This window comes from Papio anubis, chromosome X (genome assembly GCF_008728515.1).
Source record: "Papio anubis isolate 15944 chromosome X, Panubis1.0, whole genome shotgun sequence".
NCBI lineage: Eukaryota > Metazoa > Chordata > Mammalia > Primates > Cercopithecidae > Papio > Papio anubis.
The window spans coordinates 23,891,665-23,897,115 of NC_044996.1; the positions used below are offsets into that span (position 1 = coordinate 23,891,665).

A 5,451-nucleotide genomic window follows, 5' to 3' on the forward strand; every position below is an offset into this window, starting at 1 on the left:
AAAATATCGGAAATCACCACTCAAGAACTTACTCATGTAACCAAACACCACCTATCTCCCAAAAACCTATTGAAATAAAAAATATCATCTAATAAAACCCCTTTATTTTGGAGATGAAGAAACTGAAGTTCAGGGTGAGGAGGTGACTTGTCCAAGGTCATACAGTGAGTCAGAGTATAAGTCAACCTGAATCCAATGTCTCCAACTTTATTGCTTAAACTAGGTCATGCCTAGTTCCTATATCCTTTGGTAATATTGAGCCTGCACAATTCATTCAGCAAATATTCCCGCAGCACTTTCTTTGTGCTGAACACTGTTCTAAGTGCTAGGGATACAGCGGTGAATAAGACAGATAAAGTTCTTTTCTTCCACGAGTTTTACATTCTAACATGTGGTGGAGGGGTGGGGGCAGGAGGCCATAAACATATAACTCTAGATAGGAATAAGTACTTCCCTTCTCACCTAGGGTAAAAGCCAGAGCCCTTACAATGGCTTATAAGTCCCTAGATGGTCTGGACACCACTCCCCCTCTATGATCTCTGTGCCCACCTCCTCTTAATCACTACACTCCAGCCACACTGACCTTAAACATGTCAGGCATTCTCCTTTTAGAGTCGTGGCACTTGCTAGGCTGCCTGCAGCATCCTCCCAGAGATCTGCATAGCTCACACCTCACCTCTTTCAGATCTTTGCTCAAATATTATCTAAGTGAAGCCTTCTCTGATTACCCTCTTTAAAATTGCAACCTCACTGCCACCCCAGTGCTCCATATCTTCCATCCCTGCCTCAATTTTCTCCCTAGCTCTTATACCATCTGATAGACTGTAGATCTTTATTATTTGTTTATTGGCTATCTCCTTTCCCTAGAATGTTACCTCCATGAGGGCAGGGATTTTTGTCTGTTCACTGTATGCTCACATGCCTAGAAAATAGGCACATAGGCCAGGTGCGGTGGCTCATGAGCACTTTGAGGGGCCGAGGTGGGTGGATTGCCCGAGCTCAGAAGTTCGAGACCAGCCTGGGCAACACAAGTGAAACCCCGTCTCTACTAAAAAAAAATTTTTTTAATTAGCCAGGTGTGGCGGCGTGCGCCTGTAGTCCCAGCTACTTGGGAGGCTGAGGCAGGAGAATTGCTAGAACCCAGGAGACAGAGGTTGCAGTGAGCCGAGATCTCAGTACTGCACTCCAGCCTGGGTGACAGAGCGAAACTCGGTCAAAGAAAGAAGGGAAGGGAAGGGAAGGGATGGGCAGGGGAGGGGAGGAGGGATGGGGAGGGGAGGGGAGGAGGGAAGGAGAGGGGAGGAGGGAAGGGGAGGGGAGGGGAAGGAAGGGGAGGGAAGGGAAGGGAGAAAGAGATTGAGAGAGTGAGAGAGACAGAGACAGAGACAGAGAGAGAGAGAAGCTCTCCCAACATGGCGGCCTCAGCAAAAAAGAAGAATAAGAAGGCGAAGACTATCTCCCTAACAGACTTTCTGGCTGAGGATGGGGGTACTGGTGGGGGAAGCACCTATGTTTCCAAACCAGTCAGCTGGGCTGATGAAACGGATGACCTGGAAGGAGAATTTCAACAACTTGGCACAGTAATGATGACAATGTGCATATGGCGCCTCCAATTAGACCGTTCCATCCTTCCCACTGCTCCACGGGCTGCTCGGGAACCCAATATCGACCGGAGCCGTCTTCCCAAATCGCCACTCTACCCTACGCTGCTTTTCTAGGGAACCTACCCTATGATGTTACAGAAGAGTCAATTAAGGAATTCTTTAGAGGATTAAATATCAGTGCAGTGCGTTTACCACGTGAACCCAGCAATCCAGAGAGGCTGAAAGGTTTTGGTTATGCTGAATTTGAGGAACTGGATTCCCTGCTCAGTGCCCTGAGTCTCAATGAAGAGTCTCTAGGTAACAGAAGAATTCAAGTGGACGTTGCTGATCAAGTACAGGATAAAGACTGGGATGATTGCTCTTTCGGCCGTAATAGAAATCGGGATTCTGACAAAACTGATACAGACTGGAGGGCTCCTCCTGCTACAGACAGCTTTAATGACTACCCACCTAGAAGAGGTGATGATAGCTTTGGAGACAAGTATCGAGATCGTTATGATTCAGACCGGTATCATGATGGATATCGGGATGGGTATTGGGATGGCCCATGCCGGGATATGGATCCATATGGTGGCTGGGATCGCTACGATGACTGAGGCAGCAGAGGCAGCAGAGACTATTCCTGGATTGGCAGTGGCAGAAGAGCATTTGGCAGTGGGTATCGCAGGGATGATGACTATAGAAGAGGTGGGGACCGCTATGAAGACCGATAGGACAGACAGGATGATCGGTCGTGGAGCTCCAGAGATGATTACTCTCGGGATGATTATAGGCGTGATGATAGAGGTCCCCCCGCCAAAGACCCAAACTGAATCTAAAACCTTGGAGTACTCCTAAGGAAGATGATTCCTCTGCTAGTACCTCCCAGTCCAGTTGAGCTGCTTCTATGGACAGGCAAAGCCCGTTGACACAGCTGCTAGAGAAAGAGAAGTAGAAGAACGGCTACAGAAGGAACAAGAGAAGTTGCAGCGTCAACTGGATGAGCCAAAACTAGAACGATGGCCTCAGGAGGGACACCCAAGCTGGCGAAGAGAAGAAACTCAGGAACGGGAACAGTCGAGGACAGGAAGTGAGTCATCGCAGACTGGGACCTCCACCACATCTGGCAGAAATGCACGGAGAGAGAGTGAGAAGTCTCTAGAAAATGAAACACTCAATAAGGAGGAAGACTGTCACTCTCCAACTTCTAAACCTCCCAAACCTGATCAGCCCCTAAAGGTAATGCCAGCCCCTCCACCAAAGGAGAATGCTTGGGTGAAGCGAAGTTTTAACCCTCCTGCTCCATCTCAGAGCTCAGACACAGAGCAGCAATCCCCTACAAGTGGTAGGGGAAAAGTAGCTCCAGCTCAACCATCTGAGGAAGGACCAGCAAGGAAAGATGAAAATAAAGTAGATGGGATGAATGTCCCAAAAGGCCAAACTGGGAACTCTAACCGTGGTCCAGGAGATGGAGGGAACAAAGACCACTGGAAGGAGTCAGATAGGAAAGATAGCAAAAAGGATCAAGACTGCAGATCTGCACCTGAGCCAAAGAAACCTGAGGAAAAATTCAGCTTCCAAGTTCAGTTCTGCAAGCAAGTATGCTGCTCTCGCTGTTGATGGTGAAGATGAAAACGAGGGAGAAGATTATGCCAAATAGACCTCTACATCCTGTGCTTTCTCCTAGTTTCTCTCCACCCTGGAACATTCGAGAGCAAATCAAAACCTCTATCCAGACAAGACAAAATAAAACTCACCATCTCCTGAAGGCCTTTCTTACCTTTTTTAAAAAACAAAAAATGAAATTCTTTTGCATGCTGCTGCAGCCTTTAAAGTACTGAAGTAACTGGAGAATCACCAATACAGCCAGAGAGAAAAGGACTACAGTTTTTTAGAGGAAATGTTGTGCTGCATTATGTCACCACGCAGTTGCCAGTGTGATTAGTGCCTAGGGGCCTCCATTTAGTAGAAATGGTAATGACAGTGATATAGAGTCTGGAACCTGGTTGGGCAGTAGGGGAGGGAGGTAGAAGGAAAAGTGTGAGACTTCTACCTTTTAGTTTTTATCTTATTGTGGCAAATATGAATTCTCAAACATTATCTGAATAGACGTTCCACTCTTGGAAAGGTAGATTTAGCCTCAAGTTGTTTTAGTCTCCAGGAGGCTGCCAGCCCCTCCTTTTATTTAATTCTGAGTTTTGGGGGCCAGCCTGGGGGAATTCTTTTTTTTTTTTACCCCCCGTGGGGTAGTTGGGAGTGAGACTATATAGGCCATAAAGAATAGGACTGCATTGGACCAAAACAAATGGGAAAATCATGGTTTGAAAAGAAGCTTTTGGGAAGTGATGAGTCATTTTGCATCAGGTAATAGGGGAAAATTGTGTGACCTCCAGCAAACACATGAATGGTTATTTCCTGGAGTTGGAAGCACTTGCGGGTTGTGGTAATTCCCAATGTTTTCTGTGTCCTAGTTTTACCCTTTCTAAACACTGTCCTTTTTGAAAGTTTGAATACATCCACATTCTGTTGAAACCTTGAAACTAAAAATTTAGACTCTTGTCGTCATCTTAAGTTCTTCGTGCTACTCTTAACCTCCCAAAAAGCAGTCTCTAAGTCACATAGATGATATTTTGGGCATTTTCTCTATCAGCCATGGAGAGCTGTGAAAGGGAGAATCGCTGCTTTTCTCAAGCAAATCGGTTTCTTGGTGTCTTTTGGTTCTCACTCTTTGTCTGCTCCTGATGCTTTGACCCCTTTTATACATCAGAGTGCTCTAGAATAATGGATGGTCTTGGATGGTGGATAAATAGGGATAGCGACAGTTAAATTGGGAGCCTTTCTTACAACCTTGATGAGCTTTCCCCCCAAGTTTCCTTCTCCACTGAAATGCCACATCAATGCTTGTTGGATTCATGAGGTGGCCAGACCAATGTGTTGTTTTTCTTTATTATTATTTTTTAAAGCTTCCCTTGAGAGAATAAATGGTAATGTAGAGAACTATTTAACAAGGTCCTGGTTTCTCTTGCAACACAGTAGCTAAACTTGCCTGCTTTTATGTGCATTTTTGTAGGGATCAGCTTGGTAGACAGTATTAGCAGAGAAATGACACCTTGACCTTGGTGTGCAAACCTGTCTCCCAACAGTCCTAGATTAGCCCCTGTTCAGCCATGCAGGGGTGTTGGTTTATGCGTGCTGCAGCAGTGGGCATAATGAATATAATTTACCCAGTTGACAAAGGTGTGTACCAAGTGAATTTAAATAATTGATGTGGATTGGCCAGTAGCTAAGAAGTGGGCTTTTAAAGAGTGTTGAAGATTGAAAGGGTTTTTTTTAAAAAAAGAAAGAAAGAAAGGAAAGAAAGAAAGAAAGAAAGAAAGAAAGAAAGAAAGAAAGAAAGAAAGAAAGAAAGAAAGAAAGAAAGAAAGAAAGAAAGAAAGAAAGATCCAATGATTGTGGATAATGAAAAGCTAGGGTTTGCCCTCTTCATGTCTACTCTCCTTCCAAATAGTTATATCCAAAACTGTTTTTCCCTCTCCCCTACCTTGTCCCCACTATTAAAACAGAAACAGGGATTAATGTCCAGCTCCTGAATACATGAAAAATTTGTACAAAAATATCTTCTATGAAAATGATTTGCAATCTGTAGACTTATTACCTGGGAGATGTCTTGATGTAAAATTCCATCCTTTGGGTTGTGGGTTTTTTGTTTTCTCCAAATAAATCTGATCTTTAAAGTTCAAAAAAAAAAGAAAGAAAAAAGAAAAAGAAAGAAGAAAGAAAAAGAAAGAAAGAAGGAAAGAAAGGAAAGGAAGAAAGGAAGAAAGGAAGAAAGAAAGAAAGAGAAGAAAGAGAAAAGAAAAGAAAAAGA

General features: G+C 44.3%; 1 pseudogene across 1 annotated transcript; it reads left to right on the forward strand.

The window, feature by feature from the left end:
* The first annotated feature begins 1,383 nt into the window (after positions 1–1,383).
* On the forward strand, positions 1,384–3,351 carry LOC101006982 (annotated as a pseudogene). The gene has a single exon (XR_163430.5). The product of XR_163430.5 is annotated as a eukaryotic translation initiation factor 4B pseudogene (transcript).
* The last annotated feature ends 2,100 nt before the right edge of the window (positions 3,352–5,451 follow it).